This window comes from Chiloscyllium plagiosum, unplaced genomic scaffold (genome assembly GCF_037043375.1).
Source record: "Chiloscyllium plagiosum isolate Xiang-an unplaced genomic scaffold, Cpla_swu_hap1 HiC_scaffold_51, whole genome shotgun sequence".
NCBI lineage: Eukaryota > Metazoa > Chordata > Chondrichthyes > Orectolobiformes > Hemiscylliidae > Chiloscyllium > Chiloscyllium plagiosum.
In genome coordinates this window covers 10,386,948-10,406,981 of record NW_028270189.1, presented here as the reverse complement: position 1 = coordinate 10,406,981, position 20,034 = coordinate 10,386,948, and the positions used below count along the sequence as shown (strand labels likewise).

General features: G+C 43.1%; 1 long non-coding RNA gene across 1 annotated transcript in view; it reads right to left on the bottom strand.

Annotated features, from left to right (window-relative positions):
* Positions 1-3,631: 3,631 nt before the first annotated feature.
* Positions 3,632-20,034, bottom strand: part of LOC148134980 (uncharacterized) — a 30,349-nt gene continuing 13,946 nt past the window's right edge. The window contains exon 3 of the long non-coding RNA XR_015755446.1: positions 3,632-4,657. This is a non-coding gene — a long non-coding RNA (uncharacterized LOC148134980). The remainder of the gene's footprint in view (positions 4,658-20,034) is intronic.

Below are 20,034 nucleotides of genomic sequence, written 5' to 3'. Positions count from 1 at the left end.
CATTTTTTTCATGTCAGTTTACAATGATATTAAGTCAAGAATAGTCAAAATGTCCTGAGGAACAACGTTTAGAAATGGGCCTATTAGTTCCTCAGGGATGGACCAACTGTTTGAATATTGATACAGTTCTGCCCCTACGTTTTCCCCATAAGACAGGATTTACAGCATTGGAGATCATATCGATGTTGATAATGGATTAGACCCTACACAATGTTCCCGAATGTTTACAGTGCTATCACCTGCAGGGTTATGGACAACATGCTATAAATGGGGTGTTGGCTGGAAGGCTCTATCTTCACGTGATACAGGTGCGATGGGCGAAGTGATCTCTCTGTCGTGAAAACATCCTACTACTCGAAATTCATCTTTCCTACTTTGTCTCCAGGATGTTGCCTGGAATGGAGAATAGGTCGCACGAGGACAGGTTGAGATTGCGAGGCCATTTCTCATTGGAAAGGCGAAGGAAGAGGGGTGACTTGATAGAGGTTTATAAGATGATCAGGGGAATAGATAGAGTAGACAGTCAGAGAGTTTTTCCCCGAGTACAACAGAGTGTTACAAGGGGACATAAATTTAAGGTGAAGGGTGGAAGGTATAGGGGGGATGTTAGGGGTATGTTCTTTACCCAGAGAGTGGTGGGGGCATGGAATGTGCTGCCTGTGGGAGTGGCAGAGTCAGAATCATTGGTGACCTTTAAGTGGCAATTGGATAGGTACATGGATAGGTGCTTAAGCTAGGACAAATGTTCGGCACAACATCGTGGGCCAAAGGGCCTGTTCTGTGCTGTATTGTTCTATGTTCTATGTCTCGTTCAGAGGCTCCACTTCACATGATTCATACCGGAAATATTCCAAGCATTCGTTTCAATGAGATCAATACACCCCACCTGATAGTCTGGCTAGTGATGTGGAAATTAATGGTCTAATTAATGGTGCCAGACGATGCCTGAGACAACATCACGTTATTCAACTAAAGTCAGCAATATACATTAACAACGTGAAAGGCACAAACTGTACTTTTACCCAGATCAGCCAGTTTCATCTGCAGTCAGACACAAAATTCAGACCATTGCACAGAAGATAGACGAGCCCTCACAACATTGGAAATTATTTTGTTTGATAAAACAGTCCATCATAGACTTGCTGAGAGCAACTCGTGAATATTGCTTGATTTCTTTTTGTGTGGGGTAACACATGAAATCTTACTGTATTCCGACTGATGTGAACCATTTGCACTTCAAGTTATTTGAAAACGTCCTTCACAACAGATGTGTTAGTAAATTTTAGAAATCAATGATCAAAGGGACAATTTTTTTTGGATTCCAGGAAGATCCATAGTGATATTTTGTAAATGTTTGGAGCTGTGATTGCTTTAAATTTTGAACTAAGACATTGGCATACAGTGCACAACTTCACAATTTGCTGTAACATGAAACTCGCAACCACTGTGAATCTGGAAGGCGATGGTTCAGAATTTAACAAGGACCTCGCAAGGTTCGTGGAATGGACCAACAAATGATTCATGAAATTTAACAAAGGCATTTCTGAAATGATTAATTTAGCTAGGAAGAATGTCGAGACACAAATTCACATCTCTGTTTGCATTTCAATATACTATAAATTACTTTTCTATTATATCCTAAAATACTTGTGTCTTTGTTCATATTTAATACACTCTATCTTGTTCCGGAGCTAACACAGTTTCTTTATTTATTTCACTCAAGACTGTATGCTGTATTTTTGCCTCAGTATTGACCAAACTCGGTTTGGTGCCAGCTTATACCACTTGAGCTGCTTTTTCAGGAAGTGAATCTCTCCACCTGTTTTGTCAAAATAATCTGTTCATGCTTAGATCAAAATAAATCCTGTTAATATCATCCCAAATTCAGGCTCGGTTATTTTGTATTTATTCATTGGAAATGAACAGAATATGACCGGCCTGTTCTTAGTGCAGTGGGAGAGGGAGTTAAAGTGGTCAGCCACGGGGCCGTTGGGTTGGTTGGCACGGGTGTCCCAGAGATGTTCTCTGAAATGATCCGCAAGTTAGTGTCCTGTCTCCCTGATGTAGAGGAGACCACAGCAGGTGGAACAGACACAGTGGATGACATTTGTGGAAGTATAGACAAATTGCTCCGGGATGTGGTAGGATCATTTGGGGCCTTGTCGGAGGTGAGGGGGGAGGTGTGGGCTGGTGGAGGGGCATGGACCTGATGAGGGAGTCACGGAGGGAATGGTGTCTCCGGAATGCAGATAGGGGTAGGGAGGGAAATACACCCCGAGTGATGGGGTCTGTTTACAGGTGGTGGAAGCAGTGGAGGATGATATGATGCATGCAAGGTTGGTGCGATGGAAGATGAGGGCCAGGAGGGCTCCCTGTTGCGATTGGAGGGTTGGGGTTCAAGGGCATCGTCGACCACATGGGAGGGGAAATTGCAGTCTTTGAAAAAGGAGGTTATCCGGGATGTTTTATGGTGGAACTGGTCCTCCTGGGAGCGGGTGCAGTGGAGGCAGAGGTATTGACAATAAGGGATGGCATTTTTACAGGAGGTTGGGTGGGAGGAGTGTAGCCCAGGTAGCTGTGGGAGTCAGTGGGCTTGAAGTAAATGTTTAGTCGGTCACTGGAGATAGAGGTGGTGAGGTCTAGGAAAGGGAGGGAGGTGTCCAAGATGGTCCCTGTGAAGTTTAGGTCAGGGTGGAAGGCTTTAGTAAAGTTGATGAACTGTTCAATCTCCTTGTGCTAGCATGAGGTGGCGTTGATACAGTCATCAATGTAGCGGTGGTAAAGATGGGCAATGATACCGGTGTCGCTGTGGAAGATTAACTGTTCCACATATCTGACGAAGAGGCAGGCATAGCTGGGGTCCATACAGGTGTCCATGGCTACCCCTTTGGTTTGGAGGAAGTGGGAGGATTGAAAGGAAATGTAGTTGAGGTTGAGCATGTACTGCTTGGTTTGGCGTGACAGGAAGAAACGGAGGGCTTCGAGGCCGACATCATGGCGTTTGGATGTGTACGGGGCCTGGACATTCTGTTCTCTCTGGGGCTTATCAATAGCTTGCAGTTATTATGGAACTGAAAGTGCAATGGCTGGGAACTCGGAGAAACCAATGTTTAAGTCTTCTGCTTGAAGCACATTTTGACCAGAACATTTAAACACCACAAAGCTCACTGTAGGAAATGCCTGGGCTGCAACTTTTAATAATGTTTGAAACTTTGTTAAAAATAGGGATTTTTAGTCATAGTTTCTGAAATAATCAAGAAAAGAATTAACCGTTAGAACAAGCTCTTTCAAAGAGAGAGGATTTGCAAAGATTGAAACCATACAGTGCTGTGCTTTATTTGAATTCAATGTCGGTCAGAGTTCGATACAGCCCAGATGATCTCTCCATATATTGGTTCTGTTAATCTGACACACTAACATACCTGTCTGTACAAAACTGTATTATTTGTTTAGTTGATCAAAATTTAGGAAACAGATCAAACAGAATGTATTCGGCTGGGAAGGTGATGGATACAGAAGACAGAATCAAAAACTGGGAACATTAAATCTGAAAAGAGAGTAACAAATAGTACAAGATCAAAGACATGACAAGGTGCATGTCGATATGTCCCAGACAGTGAATCGAATGAGCTTGTTAGATGGTCGAGAGACTCGTCCAATGATGTCCTGGAATCAGACCGCGAAACAGAGATCAAAAGGTCAATTTGCAAATGTCACTTCAATGTAATCACTTCACACTCTGTGTCCTGATATAGGCCACATTGGCAGATGTTTCCGCTAGATTGCATCCCCCGGGTTTATTTTCTGATCAGAACGGAGATGTGTGGCTTACTGCTGGCACAGAGAAACAGGAAGTTGTGTGCCAGCTGAGAATGATACATCAGGCGCTACTTTCCGTATTATCAGCACAAAGTCTTCCTGCCTCTGAGGGGGAACACACACTGACAGTGTCAAGAACAAACGGATAGATTGCTGTTGGTTTCAACACTGTATTCAATTCCATTCCCATTTCCCAGAATGAAACAGAAGAGACACAAGATTATTTCAGCTAGAGTAAATTATCTGTCAGAGAGATAAGAAGAGTTGTCATCGGGTGAAAGGAGCTAAGTGACAATGTGTAGTTTCACTCATAAACCTATGTTTAAAAGTAGAAAGCTTGAGGGAAGTTAATTAGTAAATCTAAGAGACAGCATTCATTAAAAGTTGGAATTGTAAGGTTTAAGCAATAAAATTCAGCATGGCTTTGGTGGAAGTGATATCATATCGGAAGTGGTTGATTCTGTTTTCCGGAGAGGCAATGAGATGTAACATCGGGTGTAAAAAGTGGATGTAATGCTTCTAGACTTCAATCAGGTTTTTGACCAGATCTTGCATCTTTAATATGGTAAGGGTTCATGGGAGCTGGTGCAGTTTGGCAAATGATTCGAAGGTTTATTTGTTGGCAGAAGGTAATGGTCGAAGGTAGTCATTGTGAAGACATCTTGTGTCCAGTGGCTTACTACATGACTGGTTGCTGGATCCTTTGATGTTTGCAGCGTATATGAACGGTCTAGTCAAGAATGTAGCAATTTTCATCAGTAAGTTCAAAGATGAGGTGAAAAACGTTTGGTTTTGCAATTAGTGAGGAGGAAAGCCAGTGTGACATCGATGACCTTGTCTGTCGGAGAGAAGAATTGAAAACAGAACATTATATCCTAAAGTCTGTGAAGTAAAGCATTTTCGAGACTAACAATTTAAGCGAATATACGATGCATTGTTGGAATCTACACAATACAAAGGATAAGCAATCTTCTGTTGTGAATATCCACATTATGGAGTGGGGGTTGGAATTATAGTCTGGAGATATTGTGCCTAGACCATTCTTTCAGGAAACAGGGGTCGGAGCCCACAGTGCTGCCACATCAAGACATGAATTAAAGTTGATAATTAAACAACTCATTGAAGGAATAAGCTCCACAGATATTTCCTTACTCTGCTTTGGAGAGCACAACACATCAGCACAAAAGTTAAGGCTGAAGCATTCACAGCAATCTTCAGCCAGAAGTGCCAATTGTGTGATCCATCTCGGCATTTTTCATAGATCACCAATATCACAGCTACCTGTCAGCAGGGAATTCGCCTCTCTCCATGTGAAATCAAGACACTGTGGCTGGGTGGGGGGGGGGGGGGGGGGGGGGGGGGGGAGGCAGGGGTTACTGCAAATGCTATGGAGCCTGACAAAATTCTGGCAATAATACTGATGACTTGTGCAAGCCAAGCAATCCCGGTACAGCTTAAACACTGGCATGGACAATGTGGAAAATAGCCCAGGCATGTCCTGTGCACAGAAAATAGGTCAAACCACCCTGGCGAATTACTGCCCCATCAGTCCATGCTCAATCATGAGTTAGGTGTAGGGAGGTGCTATCAAGCAGCACTAGCTCAGCAATAACCTGCGTAAATGTGGGTTACGCAAGGCCTACTCAGCTCATGTCTGAATTACAGACTTGATTTAAACATGGACAAAGAACTGAATTCCAGAAATGAGGGGAGAGTGACAGCCCTTCACATTAAGGTCACATTCGACAGAGGGTGATATTATGGAGCCTAGCAAAACTGGGTTCAATGGGTATCAGGTGACAACCTCCTTGCTGCCTGCAGTCATACCTCACACATTGAAAGATGGCTTTGCTTGTTAGAGGGCAGTCGTCTCAGCCAAAGCAAATCCCTGTTGGAGTTCCTGAAGAAAGTGTCCTTGGCACAATCATGTTCAGCTGCTTCAGCAATGACCTTCCCTCCATCAGAAGGTCAGAAGTGAAATCTGCATTAATCTCGCACTTTTTAGTGACTCCTCAGTCCACATTCAAACACAACAAAATTTGGACAATTTCCAGACTTGAGCTGACAAGTGGCACATAGCATTCACACCACAAAGCTGCGAGACAATGACCATTGACAATAAGAGACAACCTAACCAAAACCCCTTGACATTCAATAGTGTTACCATCACTGAATCCCTCACCATCGACACCCTGGGTTTTATTGTTCATTAGAAATTGAGCTGGACACTCCATATAAATACAATGGTTGTACGAGCAGGCCGGAGGCTAGGAATACTGCAGCGAGTAACTCACCCTCCTGACTCGCAAAGCCAATTGACTGTCTAAGAGACAGAGGTCAGGAGGCTAATAGCACAGCTCGCCCCTTGACTGGATAGGAGCAGCTTCAACTGCACTCAAGAAGCTTGGCATTGTCCAGGACAAAGCATCCCACGTGATCAGTAGCACATCCACAAGCGTCCATTGCCTCCAAATCTGATTCTTAGTACCTGCCATATGCACTATCTAAAATCCTACACTGCAGAAACTTAGCCACTTCCTTAGACAGTACCTTCCCACTACCACTTGCATCTCGAAGGACAGGAGCAGCAGATACATGGGAACAGCACCACTGTGAGCTTCTCTCTAAAACACTCGGCATCCTGACATGGAAATATGTCACCGATCCTTTACTGTAATTGGGTCAAAATCTGGAATTCCCTTCCTCAGGCCATTTTGGAACATGTTATTTCAGAAAGGCAGCTTACTGCCATCTGCTGAAGGACAACTACGGACAACTAAAAGCAACCACCATGTTTCAGGAGTCAATAAAAACATCATTGAAGCTAACATGACAGTTTGATAAAGTGGTTGAGGAGGCATTATGAGTATGTAATAAGCAATCAAAAGGTTTGAAGTAAAGTTCCAGAATCAGTCCCTACCATGGTAGCTTCAATTAATAAAAGAGTATGAAATGAAAATGCTGGAATAATGAACGATAATCACAGACCTACCAAAGGTTTGAAGCATGTTACATGGTTCAGTATTGTCCTTCAGAGGAGGTCGTCTGACCTTCCTACCTGGCCTGCACTACCCGTTCAACAATAAGGTGATGGTCCTTTCCTGTGCCGAACCTGACTAAGAAACCCATCAGGAGAAAGTGAGGACTGCAGGTGCTGGAGATCAGAGTTGAGAGTGTCGTGCTGGAAAAGCACAGCAGATCAGGCAGCATCCGAGGAGCAGGAAAATCAACGTTCCAGGCATAACCCCTTCATCAGGTATCCTAATGAAGGCCTCATGCCCGAAACGTCGATTCTCTTGCTCCTCGGACGCTGCCTGACCTGCTGTACTTTTCCAGCACTACAGTCTCGACTGAGAAGCCATTTGGCTGTAATAAAGCTTCTTAAGAAAGATCAACCATAATTAGCCGAGTAAGATGGCAGGCCTTCAAAAAGGTAGCTGATGAGCACCTTCTTGGGATATGTGACTAACTTTTTCATAAGTCAGTGAAGAATTCAAAAAATGCAAATTATGGTGAGTCAGGCTCTTCAGACAGAGTCCGGTACACAGTTTAGATTGATGATTGGATACAAAGTCTCCTGTGATGTTGCTGTGAACAGCAGGAGAGTTCTTGCCAGTATTGCACTCCAATATTTGTTCATGATGTAAAGTGTCAGATTGATTGCATTTCTGTTTGTGACTGCTTTCTGTGCATTCCCAATATTAGGATCACAGCGGTGACACCATGACACCAATATTCCCAAACTCCAGTTTGATGCTGAATGGACGGGGTGTGGAATACCATCGTTTGCCCAGGGTGAAATTTGAATTCAAAGAAAGCCTGGAATCGGAAAGAAAGCCAAATGGTGACCATGTCACCCGAGTCAATGGGAAAATACAAAAACAGCTGGTTCACGAACGACAAGGCATCTGTCACCTTTCCATGGTCTGGCCGACATGAGATTCCAGACCCACTGTGTTCTGAAGTGGCTTTAGCAAGGTATTCAATGGGCAGTTGGGGATAGGGACTCATTGCTGACCCTTACCAGAAAGTGATACGTGTAACAAAACCTCACAACAACTATATCAATTAAATGTAATTGTTGCGCAGTTCCTGATGTCATTTCAAGTATTTCATGTGAATATTCTAAAATGCACTTTGAGTGATGTTGCACCGTCTAAACGGACTACAATATAAATTAGTGGGACATTCAGAGTAGGAGAAAGTGAGGACTGCAGATGCTGGAGATCAGAGCTGAAAATGTGTTGCTGGAAAAGTGCAGCAGGTCAGGCAGCATCCAAGGAGCAGGAGAATCGACATTTCAGGCATAAGCAACACATTTTCAGCAGCGACATTCAGAGTAGATCCAGTTCAACATTGAAGTTTAATTGCAGAATTTTCAGCACTGAATATTTAACCTAAATAAAAGTTTTAAATTGTGTTTATCATTCAGAAATAAATAAAATCTGTTGCAATTCGTCTTCATAAATTGGTATTCACTTCTGAAAATGGTCACCATTCTTAAAATAAACTTGTTTCGATTTGAATCTTACCAACAAATCACTTCTTTCATCTGGCTTTGCTGTCCCCATCACTTCATTGAAACCAATTAAGCATTTATGTAAATAAACACAGAAATAGAATTCTCAGAATAAATTACAGAACAACAAAACCGCAATTTATATTTCCCCACAAGCACAGCACACGAATTGTGGAAAAAATGCAAATAACTCAATGGATTCCAATACTAATTGATGTTAGGACTTTTTAATACATAATTTGTATAATTGTTGAATGACAGAGGTATCAATTGTCATGTTTAGTCAAAAAAAACTATAATTAAGTGATACATTGGCACAGCTAATATTTCTGTCTCTCTTTTTCTCTCTTCCCCTCCTGCCTCCCCCCATTTTCCTTTATATCTGATGCATTGTTTTGCCTCTCCACAATCGGACAACGTTTTCCTTAATAACATGAAGCCAACACCTCACCAACATATGCTCTCAGCCAAATTCATCCATTTCTTTCGAGAGATTTGAGTCAGTACAACCAGATTTTCTCAAAAATCTGTCTGAGTATTGAGTGATCTGGAAATGCTTGATCGGAAAGACTTTACTGTGATAGTGTTTTCATTGTAACTCAGCAGTATTATTCTTGGCTGAGGAATGTTTAATGGTTCAGTGCAATGCATATTTAGTCTACAATTAACTTTTACTGCACATCTCATGGAATGTTTAATATTGTAGAGGATGATTTATTCTGTGTAGACTCTGTGTTGTACCTGCTCTGGGAGGGTTTTCTTTAGGGAATCCTGGATGCGGATCTATACTGTGTCTAAACCAAAATGTATTTGACATGTTTGCATTGGACAGCACAATATAGAGGGAGATTTACCCAGCACATTACATGAGCTGTACAATCACAGAAAACATTTGATGTAGCCGTGTAAAGGGGCTTGAACTCCGACGCACTGTCATTCTGATTTTGAAATGCTTGATACCAGAATAAAAAGGGAACAACACGATGCATCGAAACTTTGTTATACAAGCAGATTATCATCTACAGGCACAGACATACATACACACATAAGCAAATCTTCTATGAACAACCCTTGCAGTGTTAATGGATAAGTGCAGAGAGACCTTTAATATGCAATGTGTGTATTCCATGCAATGCATACCGACAATGCGTTTGATATGGTAGTTTAAATGTAGTTTTGATCTGTCTTTAACCTTTTCTGTGACAGCTGTGGTTGTGTTTGACAAATATTCAACAGAACTGGAGGACTATAAATGCAGTCACTGCATTAGAGGCAGAATGCAATGCCATCAAACAGGGAGAAAGGCGATCCCTGTCTTTTTTCATGATGAGGAGGCATTGAAGCAGCCGGGCTGCAAACATGAAATGGAGGTTAATTTAAATGAGGCCGAGATAATTCTGAAAAGACTAACTTAGAGCAAAGGACAATGATAGAGAACCAGAAGCAGCCTGTTCAGCCAATGGGGTTTGGTCTTCCAAACAATGACATCATGGCTGAACTGATAACCCTCACCTCCACTTTCCAGCGTTTTAACTGTCAGCATTGATTCAATTACCAATCAAAATCTGTCCATTTCCGCCTTCAAAATACTGAATGACCCAACCTCGACAGTCTTCTGTGGTAAAGAATTCGACAAATTCTCTACATTCTGGGAGACAAACTCTTCTGCTCGAAAGTTGTGACCTCTAATTCAGAGATTCTACTCCCTGGTCCGAAACTCTCCCACAAGGGGAAACAACATTTCTGCATTTACACCATCAAGTTTCCTGAAAATAATAGATGTTTCAGAATGTCAGTACTGAATCTTCTATGTTCTAATGAGTATAGGCCCAAACGACTCAATCTCTACTCTCAAGACAGTCTCTCCATCTTTAGGATCAGTCGACTGAACCTCATGTGGATTGTTTCTCTGTCCAGTGTACCTTTTCTTTGTGATATCAGTCCCAAGAACAGGTCACAGTATTCCAGGTGTGGTAAGAATACAGCTTCTTTTCAGTTTTAACAAACATTATAGTCATACAGATATCCATCACAGAAACAGACCCTTCGGTCCAACTGCACTGACCAGATATCCCAATCTGACTGAGTACCATTTGCCAAACATTTGGCCAATCTTCCTCTAAATGTTACCTGTTCATACACCCATCCAGGTGCCTTTTAAATGCAGTAATTGAACCCGCCTCCACCACTACCACTGGCAGCTTTTTCCACACATACACATGAAAAGGTTACCCCACAGGTTCTTTTCAAACGTATCTCCTCTCACGTTAAACCGCTGTCCTCTAGTTTTGGACTCTCCCGCTCGAGGAAAAAGGCCTTGGCTATTCACCATATCAATGCCCCGCATGATTTTATAAGTCTTGTTCAGGCTACTCCTTAGCCTCCTTTTCTCTCACTGCAGGGAAAAGAGAAGCCCCAGCCTATTCAGCCTCAGCTTATACCTTAAACACTCCAGTTCCAGCATCATTCTTGGAAATCTTTTCTACACCCTCTTAAGTTTCACAAAATTCTTCATAGAAACGGTCAGCCAGATTTGTCTATAATAATTCTAAATGTGGCCTCACAAATGTTCTGTACAGCTGAGACATGACATCTCAACTCCTACACTTAACATTTTGACCAATGAATGAAAGCGTGCCAAACACCTTCCCCATCCTGTCTCCCTGCAACTCCACTTTCAAGGAATGATGCATCTGCACCCTTTGGTTTCTTTTCTCAGCAACACTCCCCAAGGCCCAGCCATTAATTGTATAAGTCCTGCCCTGGTTTGCCTTACAAAAATGCAACACCTACATTTATTTAATGAATCATGGGTTCATGAAAGGCAAGTCATCTTTAACTGATTTATTGGAATTCTTTGAGGTTGTAATGAGCATGGTAGACAATGGGGAACTGGTGAACGTGGTGTATATGGATTTCCAAAAGGCATTCAGCAAGGTGCTGCACAAAAGGCTGCTGCATAAGATAAAGATGCACAGTATTACGGGCAATGTATTAGCATGGACAAAAGAATGGTTAACTAACAGAACCCAAAAATTGGGGATAAATGGGTGTTTTTCTGGTTGACACTCAGTGGCTAGTGATGTGTCTCAGGGATCAGTGTTGAGAATGCAACTGTTTACAATTGTTGGGACTGCAGTTGTTTACAATTCAGGGAGATTGCTTCGAGTTAGAGACCAAGTGTAGTGTGTTGTAGTTCGCAGAAGCCACTTAAATGAGTGATGGAGCAAAGTGTGCAGGAGGATATAGACAGGTTAAGGGAGTGGGCAAGGGTCTGGCAGATGGAGTACAATGTTAGTAAACATGAGGTCATCCATTTTGGTAGGAATAATAACAAAGTGGTCTACTTTAAAATGGTGAAAAATCACAGAATGCTGCTGTGCAGGGGGACCTGGGTGTTCCTGTGCATGAAACACAAAAGTCTGGTTTGCAAGTCCAGTAGCTAATTAGGAAGGCAAATGGAATAATGTCCTTCATTGCCAGTGGATAGAGGTTAAAATTAGGACTTTCTGCTGGAGCTGTATTGGGCGCTGGTGTGGCCACGCCTGGAGTACTCTGTACACTTTTCATCGCCTTACATGAGATGGCACTGGGGTGGGGTTTGCTGAGGAGTTTGACGACGTTGATTCTGGAAATGAGGGGGTTGGCTTATGAGCAGACTGGGATTATACTCATTGGAATTCAAAAGAATGAGGGAGGGGATTGTAAAATTATAAATGCGATAGATAAGACAGAAGCAGGGAGGCTCAAAGTTTGTGAGAAGATTTGTAGCTCGGGTGCACGTTGTTGTGGTTCTGTTCGCCGAGCTGGGAATTTGTGTTGCAGACGTTTCGTCCCCTGTCTCGGTGACATCCTCAGTGCTTGGGAGATCCTGTGAAGCGCTTCTGCGATGTTTCCTCTGGCATTTATAGTGGTTTGTATCTGCCGCTTCCGGTTGTCAGTTCCAGCTGTCCGCTGCAGTGGCCGGTATATTGGGTCCAGGTCGATGTGCTTATTGATTGAATCTGTGGATGAGTGCCATGCCTCTAGGAATTCCCTGGTTGTTCTCTGTTTGGCTTGTCCCAATAGCAGTTTGTCCCAGTCAAACTCATGTTGCTTGTCATCTGCGTGTGTGGCTACTAAGGATAGCTGGTCAAGCCAACGTCTTCATCCAAAGAGTTGTGAATCTCTGGAATCCCCTGCCTAGTGAAGCAGCTGAGGCTAACCTGTTGAATGTTTTAAAGGTGAAGATAGATTTGTGAACAGTAAAGGAATGAAGGGTTATCGTGAGCAGTGGGTAAGTGGAGTCTCAGTCCATTGAAAGATGATCCATGATGTTATTGAAAGGCAGAGCTGACTCATGGAGTCAGATGGCCTACTCCTGATTGTATTTCTTATGTTCGGATGTTGTTATGTTCTAACAGGCCTCCAATTCAAAACGTAATGCTCTCTAACTACTAAATAAAAACTGAAAGAGCTGTGGATGCTGTGTATCAGAAACAAAAGCAGAAACTGCTGGAAATGCTCAGAAGGTCTGGCAGCATCTCTGGTGTGAAAGGCTCACCAGTTTATGGTTCCTTTGTTTTTCCATACAACTTTCTTCAATAATGCTGCCACATTAGTCACTCTCCAGTCTTCTGGCATCTCATCTATGATTATCAACGATACAAATATCTCAGCAAGGGGTCCAGGAATCTCTTCCCTAGCTTCCCACAAAGTTCTGGGAAATATCTAATCAGGTCTCCAGGATTTATTTCCATTTTTCTACTTTAAGACTTCCAACACCTCCTTTTCTGTAAAATGAACTCATTTTAAAGAACTCATTATTTATTTCCCAAGTTTCTTAGCTTCCATGCTCCTGTCTACTGTAAATATTGATGCAAAATATTTCCTTAGTGTCTCTGCCATCTCCTGTGGTGACATGCAGGAAAGCCATGTTGATCTTTAAGGCCTGTATTCTCTACTTAGTTATTCTTTTAAACTTAAAATAATTTTAGAATCTTTTCGGATTCTCCTTAATTCTATTTGCCAAAGCAATTTGATGTCCCATTTTTTCCCTCATGATTTCCTGTTTAAGTATACTCCTACTGCCCTTATACCCTTCTCAGGATCACTCAATCCCAGCTGTCTATATCTGATGAATGCTCCCTTCTTTTTCTGGACAGGAGTTGCAATTTCCCTCATCATTGAGCTTTTCCCATGCCTTGCTCTTCACACAAACAGAAACATACCATCACTGAACTCTCATTGTCTCATTCTTAAAGGCCTCCCACTTGTCAGCTGTCCCTTTACCTGTGAATAACCTCCCTCAACCAACTTCTCAAAGTCTAATACCATCGAAACTGGCCACACTCTAATTTGAAACTTTCATTTTTAAATCAATGTTATCCTTTCTCATCATTATTATTAAACCAATAGAATTATGATCACTTTCCTTGAAGCGTGCCCCTGTGGACACCTCAGTCACTTGCCCTGCCTTGGTTCCCAACAGAAGGTCAAGTGTTGCGAACTGTCTCGTAGGTGCATCCACTATTGAATAACGTTTTCTTGTACACACTTAACCAATTTCTCCACATTCCAAGATCTTAACACTATCCCAAACTCTGTTTGGAAAGTTAAAATTCCCTACCATTATCCTTTTTTCTTACAGATAGCATAATCGCTTGTAAATTTCCCACTGACTATTAGGAGGCCCATTTTACAATCCCAGCAAGGTCATCACCTCTTTCTTATTTTTAAGTTTCATCCATATAACTTCACTGGGCAGTCTCCAAGAAATATCCTCTCTACATCCAGCTGTAATGTTCTTTCTAACCAAAAACACCATTCCTTCTCCTGTCTTGCTCCTCTGTCTATACATTCTACAGCATCTATATCCTGGAACATTAAGCTGCCAGTCCTGTTCATCCCTGAGCCACATTTCTGTAATGGTAATGATATCCTTGTCCCACATTCCCATCTATGCCCCATGTCCATCTGTCTCACATGTCAGGCCTCTTACATCAAAGTAAATGCAGTTTCGCAGTCTTACCTCGCTCTTGCCAAACTGTTGTCTGCCTCGACCCCTAGAATTGCTCACCACATCTCACCTCAAACATTTCTCTTTTCTCACTATCTTGTTGGTTCCCACCATCCCCCTTACTAGCTTAAAACCTTCAGCATACTGCTAGCAAACTTCCCCACAAGAATATCGGTCCCCTTCCAATTCAGCTCCCTCTTATACAGGTCATTTCTATCCCTGAAGAGATCCCAGCGATTGAAAAATAGGAATCCTAACCCCTGCAGCATCTCCTCAGCCACACTTTAGCTGCTCTATCTGACTGTTCCTCATCTCAATATTGCATTAGTTTTTAAACAAACCCCAACATGACATTTGCCATCCTTATTGACAGTTGAAATTAAAAGCTAACTTTTTGTGGTTCGGAGATGCTGATTCCCTGTAGATTTCTGAATTCAATCTCGATCTTGCCCGTTAAAATGCATGACATCACTGTTTATGTCTGTTCTCATTTATTTAATCCACATTCCATTATTATGCAAAGCTCCTTGTTCACTCTCTTGTCCTATCTGTATCTCTCCACAAACTTCTTTTTGTGTCATACTCACCACTTGTCTCTGCTCCAATTTTTGAGTCATTCGCAAACTCACCTACAATATACTCACTTTCCTCATCTAAGTCATCAAAATACTTTGTAATTTTTTTTGTCCCCAGAACAGATATATGTGGTACTCCACAGATTGACATTCTGTACAATAAAACTCTTAATCAAACTTTTCTGATTGGGATTTCAAAGATCCTCTCTCCATGTTAATCCAGTACCTCCAAAGCCAAGGCTCCTATCTTATTCAGTAATCTTATGCATGGGTGCTATCAAACACCTTCAGAAAATCAAAACATATTACAATCACGGTTTCCTCCATTTTCTCCAAGAATTCCGATACTTTTATCAGGCAAGATTTCCATTTTATAAAGCCATTCTCAGTTTTCTGCTGTAACATCCTTTTTTAAACACTCGACCATTTTTTTCAATAAATGATGTTAAACTAAGTAGCCTCATTCAATCTTTTGTGTGCCTTAACTTTTGTGAGTGAAGGTGTTGGGTGACGGGTCTACTATCAGCCCTCACTTCCAACTGCTAGAGAAGCACTGTCATCTACTGTGAACATCTCAACAAAATGTATCTATGTTCATTTACTGAGAAAACAATTCCACAAATGTTCTAGCTCACCGCCTTCTGCTGGCGGTCCCAGATTTTACGAAGCAATTCACTGAAAGTTGACAAGGCTAATTAGCATCAAACCAAGATCAATATTTGAGCAGAAATATCTCAATTCCTGGTCACGTATTTTTGCTCATCTCTTTTTAGGACATTAGCTTCGACAATGTGGAGTCTGTGTGGGTGGAGCTATGAAATACCAAAGGACAAAAACATTAGTGGGTGTCATACAGAGATGCCCAGACTGCAGTGGTCATGTTGGAATAGTATTAAACAGGAAATTCGACGATGCCCTCCACCGCATCTCCTCCACTTCCCGCTCCTCCGCCCTTGAGCCCCGCCCCTCCAATCGCCACCAGGACAGAACCCCACTGGCCCTCACCTACCACTCCACCAATCTCCATATACATCGTATCATCCGTCGTCATTTCCGCCACCTCCAAACGGACCCCACCCCACCACCAGGGATATATTTCCCTCCCCTCCCCTATCAGCGTTCCGAAAAGACCACTCCCTCTGAGACTCCCTCGTCAGGTCCACACCCCCCACCAACTCAACCTCCACTCCTGGAACCTTCCCCTGCAACCGCAAGAAATGCAAAACTTGAGCCCACACCTCCCCCCTCACTTCCCTCCAAGGCCCCAAGGGATCCTTCCACAAATTCACCTGCACCTCCACACACACCATTTACTGCATCCGCTGCACCCGATGTGGCCTCCTCTATATTGGGGAGACAGTCCGCCTACTTGCGGGACGTTTCAGAGAACACCTTTGGGACACCCGGACCAACCAACCCAACCACCCCGTGGCTCAACACTTCAACTCCCCCTCCCACTCCACCAAGGACATGCAGGTCCTTGGACTCCTCCATTAGCAGACCATAGCAACACGACGGCTGGAGGAAGAGCGTCTCATCTTCCGCCTAGGAACCCTCAAACCACAAGGGATGAACTCAGATTTCTCCAGTTTCCGCATTTCCCTTCCCCCCACCTTTTCTCAGTCCCAACCCTCAAAATCAGCACCGCCTTCCTAACCTGCAATCTTCTTCCTCACCTCTCCACCCCCACCCCCACTCCGGCCTATCACCCTCACCTTGACCTCCTTCCAGCTATCGCATTTCCAACGACCCTCCCCAAGTCCCTCCTCCCTACCTTTTAACTTAGCCTGCTGGACACACTTTCCGCATTCCTGAAGAAGGGCTCACGCCCGAAACATCGATTCTCCTGCTCCTTGGATGCTGCCTGACCTACTGCGCTTTTCCAGCAACACATTTTCAACTCTGATCTCCAGCATCTGCTGTCCTCACTTTCTCCTTAAACAGGAAATTAGCCAAGCTAATGATATGGAGACATCTGTGATCATGGGTAATTTTAATCTGCATCCAGATTGGACAAATCAGATTAGCCACAATGTCTACTTGGGGGAATTCCTGGCCTACATATGGGATGGTTTTCTTAACCAACATGTGGATGAACCAACTCGAGGGCAGGCCATCTGAGACTGGGTACTGTGTAATGAGAAGGGAATCATTGCCAATCTAGCTGCGTGTGACTCCTTGGGGATGAGTGACCATGACATGATACAGCTTTTTTATCAGGATGGAGAGTGAGCCAGCTGATTTGGAGACTAGTGTGCTGAATTTTAATAAAGGAAACTATGAAGGTATATAAGGCATGAGTTGGCGTTGATAGATTAGTGGAAGTTGCTTAAAGGTGGGACAGTAGATAGGCATTGGCAAATATTCAATGAAATCATGGGGGAACTGCAACAACTATTTATTCCTGTCTGGTACAAAAGCAAAATGGGTAACAGGGCCAATCCATGGCTTATAAAGGAAATTAGATAGTATCCAATTGAAGGAAGAAGCATAGAGATTGGCCAAGAAGAATAATAGGTCTGATGTTTGAAAGCAGTTTCGAATTCAGCAAAGAAGGACCAAGGGATTGATTAAGATGGGGAAAACACAGTAAAAAGGAAGTAAGCTGCAGGGAACATGAAGACTGACACTACAAGGTTCTACAGTACGTGAAGAGAAAGAGATTGGTGAAGACAAATGTAGGTCCCTACAGATAGAAATGGGGAAATGTATAACAAAGGACAAAGGAACAGCTGAGCAACTGAATACATACTTTAGTTTTGTCTTCACAAAAAAGGACAGTTGTACAGGAGGTTGGTCAGGCTGCAGTTGGAGCATGTGTTCAGTATTGGTCACCTTGCTCAAGGAAGGATGTTATTAAACTGGAAAGAGTGCAGAAGAAATTTATAAGGATGTTGCTCGCACTCAGTGGTCTGAGTTATAAGGAGAGGCTGAACAAGCGAGAACTTCTTTTCTTGGCAGTCTAGGAGACTGAGAGGGGACCTTACAGAACTGTACAAAATTATGAGAGGCATACACTCAGTCTTTTTTGCCAGGGTTGGGGAATCGAGGATTAGATGGCATTAGTTTAAGGTTAGCGGGGAAAAGTACAAAAGGAAACCTGAGGGGCAATTTGTTTACACAGAGGTTGGCACGTGTATGCAATGAGCTGCCAGCGGAAGTAGTTGAGGTGGGTACGTTAACAACATTTAAAGGCATTTTGACAAATACATGGATAGGATGTGGACCAAATGCAGGGAAATGGGGTTAGCATGGGTGGACAATTTGGTCAGTATGGACCACTTTGGGCCAAACGACATGTCTCTGTGCTTTAGGACTCTCTGACTCGAAGATACAAATCAAGTACCAGAAATCCTGGAGAACGCAAGATTTAGTGAGAGGGAAGAACTGAGGGAGGTCAATATTAGTAGAGAAATGGTGCTGGGAAATTGAGGGGATTGAACCTGATAAATCCTCAGGGCCTGATAAATCTGCATCCCAGAGCACTTAAGGAAGTGGTTCCAGAAATAGTGGATGCTTTGGTTGTCAGGATTCTTTAGATTTTGGTACAGTCCCTGTAGATTGGAGGGCAGTTTCTGCCACTCCAACACTTAGAAAGAGAGATACAGAGAAAGGGAATTCGAGACCAGTAAGCTGCAGATCAGTAGTGGGGAAAATTCTCAAATCCTTTACCCTTTATGACAGAGCATTGAGAAAGCCGTGGCAAAATCAAACAGAGTCAGCATGGAGTTATGGAGGGGAAATCATGCTTGACAAATCTATTGGAATTCTGTGAAGATGTAACTATCAGAGTTGACAAAGGGGAACTGGTCAATATGGTATATTTGTACTTGCAGAAAGCATTTGACAATGCCCCATTTAAGAGGTCACTGTACAGGATTAAAGCACATGGGATTGGGCTAAGTGTTCTGAGATAAATAGAAAACTGGTTGGCAGAGAAGGAACAGGGGAGGGCTGAAGAGGCCCGTGTCAAACAGGCAGACAGTAACTAGTGGGGTGCCACAGGGACTCCAGCTATTAACAATATATATTAATGATTTGGATGAAGGAATAAAATGTAACATCTCAAGGTTTGCAGATGATACCAAGTTGGGTGGGAGGGTGATCTGTGACGAGGATGCAGAGACCCTATGGCATGGTCTGGACAGATTGGGTGAGCGGGCAAATCAATGGCAGATGCAGTTTATTTTAGATAAATGTCAGGTTATTCACTTTGGAAACAAAAGGAAGGTGGTGGATTACTACCTGACTGGCTGTAAATTGGGAGAGGGGAGTGTGCTGCAGGGCCCACATGTCCTTGTGCACAGGCGCTGAAGGTACGCATGCAGGTGCAGCAGGCAGTAAAGAAGGCAAATGCTATATTGACCTTCATTGAGAGATGTTTCGAGTACAGGAGCAGGGATACGTTGTTATAGTTATACAGGGCCTTGGTGAGGCCACACCTCAAACACTGTGTGCAGTTTTGGTCTCCTTTTCTGAGGAAGGATGCTCTTGCTCTGGAGGGATTACAGTGAAGGTTTACCTGACTGATTCAGAGGATGGTGGAACGAACATATGAGGACAGGTTGTCAAGCTTAGGATTGTTTTCGCTGGAGTTTAAACGAATGGGAGGGGATCTCATTCTAACAGGACGAGACAGGTTAGATACAGGGAGGATACCCCTGATGGTGAGTGTGTCCAGAATCAGGGGACACAGACTGAGGATTCGGGGTGGATCATGTAGGATGGAGATGAGGAGACATTTCTTCACCTAAAGAGTGATGAGCCTGTGGAATTCATTACCACAGGAACTTGTTAATGCCAAAGCATTGAATGTATTGAAGACGCAGCTCCATGTATCATTGAGAGCAAATAGGACCAAAGGTAATGGGGAGTAAACAGGACGAGGCTATTGAGCTGGATGATGATGAATGGCAGAGCAGGCTCAAAGGGCTGAGTGGCCTTCTCCTGCTCCTATCTTCAATGTTCATGAGGATATTGCCCTGAGAAAACCGTGAACATTAGTGATTTCCCATTTACCTCAAGATATCACTCATCACCCCACCCGAAAAATAATGTGGGGACGTAACCTCTCAAATTTCAATGACACAGCTCCTCCCAAGAGTCAAGGTGTGATGGTTGAG